The sequence below is a fragment of the Suricata suricatta genome, chromosome 5, assembly GCF_006229205.1.
Source record: "Suricata suricatta isolate VVHF042 chromosome 5, meerkat_22Aug2017_6uvM2_HiC, whole genome shotgun sequence".
Classification (NCBI taxonomy): domain Eukaryota; kingdom Metazoa; phylum Chordata; class Mammalia; order Carnivora; family Herpestidae; genus Suricata; species Suricata suricatta.
The window spans coordinates 7,118,634-7,121,579 of record NC_043704.1 but is presented as its reverse complement, the minus strand read 5'-3'; positions in this window follow the sequence as shown (position 1 = coordinate 7,121,579).

Here is a 2,946-nt window from a genome sequence, read left to right as displayed (position 1 = left end):
TGCGCTCAGCCCTGTAGTGACTCAGTGTCCGCATCTGGAAAGGGGGCCCACAGGAACACCATCCCCAGGGCCGTGTGGGCTTAGCCGGCCCAGGGCCTGCCACGCACTAGTGTGGGGCCTCAGGCTCCCCCGAGGGACCCTGGTGGCTTTGTCCCGCGGAGCCTCCCGGTCCGGTCCTCATTCGTATACTGAGACATACACCCAGGTCCCCTCTGCATCCTCGCTCCCTCCAGTTCCTCGCCCAGGAGCCCGTGTGGGGCCCGCTCTGGCAGAGAGGCCCGCTTCTGACGCCTGCCTTTAAAGATAAACTGAGGCCTACTAACAACTTTAAGAGCGTCCTTATTTGATCAAGAATCGATCTGAATGGGGCTGCGCTGAGGTGGGGGGCCACCCCCCTCGTGGGTGGGCGGGGTGTGGAGACCTCCCCAGAGAAAGTGAGGGAGCAAATGGGAAATTAGTTGACCGGCTGCAGCTGAAAGCCTTCAGTGGCTGCTGGTGATTGGCTGTCCCCAGAGCTTTGCCTTGGTGACCTTGAGGCATTTGCAGACTCAGGGTTTGGTTTGCTTAGTGGGGCCGCCCCAGTGTTGGAGCCCCTCTGGGTGATGGCCTCCTTGTTTACTTCATTTACACCCTGATCTGGGGACACCCTGGTCCCCAAGGTGACCCTGCCCTTTTCTGTCCTGTTTCTCTAGGGCAGCCCTTGGCCAGGCTGACCTCATAGGCCATGACCTTGACAATCTCACAGGGTGGAGCTCACTGGGTCCCAAGGTCACAAGACCCCTGAGTTCCCAGGGCCCCAGCTCACAGAGGCCTGAGGTCATAAGTCACCAGGGTCACAGGGCCCTGGGCTCAGAAGGACCTACCCCCAGGGCCTGGTGCCAGGCTCAGTACTGTGCTGTCATCCGGAAGGTCCTGTTACTGTTTGGACAAAGCTCCTGAATGTTTATGCTCTCCTGGCCCCTTCCCCCCAGAGCGCAAGGCCATGCGGCCCCTCTAGGGGGACCCTGGAGTGCTCCTTTCTCAGTCTCAGGCCACATCAGGGCTGGTATATGACCTCCGTGCCTGCAGGAGGAGATGGGAGACTTGGGTCCTGGGGTGTAAACCTTTCCACAGCCTGGACCCCAGAACATGACGGGGTGTGCAGGAGCCTCATCTGGAGAGGCCTGGCCGGGGGGCAGGGGCTGCAGGAGGCTCCTGGGCACAGGCAGGAGGGTCCCCACTGAGGACGGGGAGGACAGAGTGCATGGAGGGCCAGCAGGGACCCGACGGGAGGACACAGTAGTGACCGACTCCCAGAGCACGGCCAGGGGAAGGGGGCAGTGGGGGGCCGGGACAGAGGAGCTGGCCCTCCTCCTCCCTCCTCTTGCAGGGGTGGGTTGAGCCTGGACGCAGAGAACTGAGAGGCCTCACCTGCTTGGGCTTCCCGTGTGGCAGAGGGAGATCACCGCTGGGGACTGGGGTGGGGGCCAGGGACCCAGCTCTGAAGCAGCCGTCACCAGCCGTCCCTGGGACCAGAAGAAATCACTTGTGTACCCCACAGAGGACAGGGGTGCAGGGAGCGGGGAGGCCAGTGGAAGCTAACCGGGCCAGAAGGTGTGAAGTTTCCGGGTTTCCAGGCGGCCATGAGCCTGTGAGGAGCCGGTCGGGGCCGGGTTTTGCCAGGGGGGTGTGAGGAGCCAGGAGCCAGGAGTCATGGGCTGGCGTCTGCATGCAATGGGCTGCAGGCTGTGGGCTGTGAGGGGAACTGGGGAGAGGTGACAGGCAAAGGATAGGGCTGGTGTGGCCAGGGCTCCCGAGACCAGAAGGGAGGAGGTCACAACGTGGAGTGCTCACAGACACCTGCGGCCTGAAGAATAACCTTGCCCAGAGCGAGGCCTGGCATCTGCCCGTGGTCTCTGGGGGGGGGGGGGCGCTGACCTCCAGGCCCCTGTGATGCCACGTACGACAGCGTCTTGGTGGCCAGGATTGCCTCCGTGTGACTCAGGTAACCAAGGTGAGCTTCCTGAGGACTCGCACCGTGAATGGTGGCAGAATTGCCCCTTCCCCAACCACCACTTTGGAATAAAGGGCATTTTAACTTCAGATGCTTAAAAAACATCACATGAAGATTGGTTCTCCAAGTCCCCTTCCCTCCCAAAAAGCAGGAGATGAGAGTCCCACGGGAAGGGCGCCCTCTGTGGGCCAGGACAAAGGGCGGATTCGCATCACCAGAGACTGGACAGTTAAGATTAGTGTGTGTGTAGGGAGCATGCTTGAGATGCTTTCTTCCAGCAAATTGCAAGTGTAGACAACAGTCACTGTGCTGTACAATAGAAATCCCGTATTTATTCATCCTACATAAGTGAACCTTGTTACATTTAAACTTCTAAATAAGCACTGCCGGGTATTTTACCACCAAAAGATGGGTTCATTCTGGAAAAACAGGATTTGGAATTAGTGCCAAACCTGTTAGGCAAAACCAGAGCTGAGTCCAGGGAATAAAGAAGAAGGCCTGCTTTTCTGGAGACAAAGGATGAGTTGAGAAGTTGCTTATAAGCTAAAGTTCTTTGTAATAAAATGGTAGTTTGAAGGAATGTGGGTTTTCAGTGGTTGAGCTGCTGCCTGGGAAAGAGATGGAAACATCTTTTCCTCTGGCGGGAATAGGAGAGCATAACCTGCCTCCACCATGGAGTTTGTGGGACGTGAAGACTTTCCCTTCCTGGTGGATCTGCCATGGACTATGAGTGACGGGCTTGAGAGGTCCCCCTGCTGACACCTCGAGATGCCATGATCATCTCAACATTTCCTTCACCCTCAGTTGCTAGCAATATTCTAATCCACACTTCGATGACTGTCACTTACTTTAATGTTTTTTCAAAGTTTATTTATTTTTCAAAAGAGAGAAAGCATGGGTGGGAGAGGAGCAGAGAGGACAGAGCAGGAGTCCCAAGCAGGCTTCCATCGCTG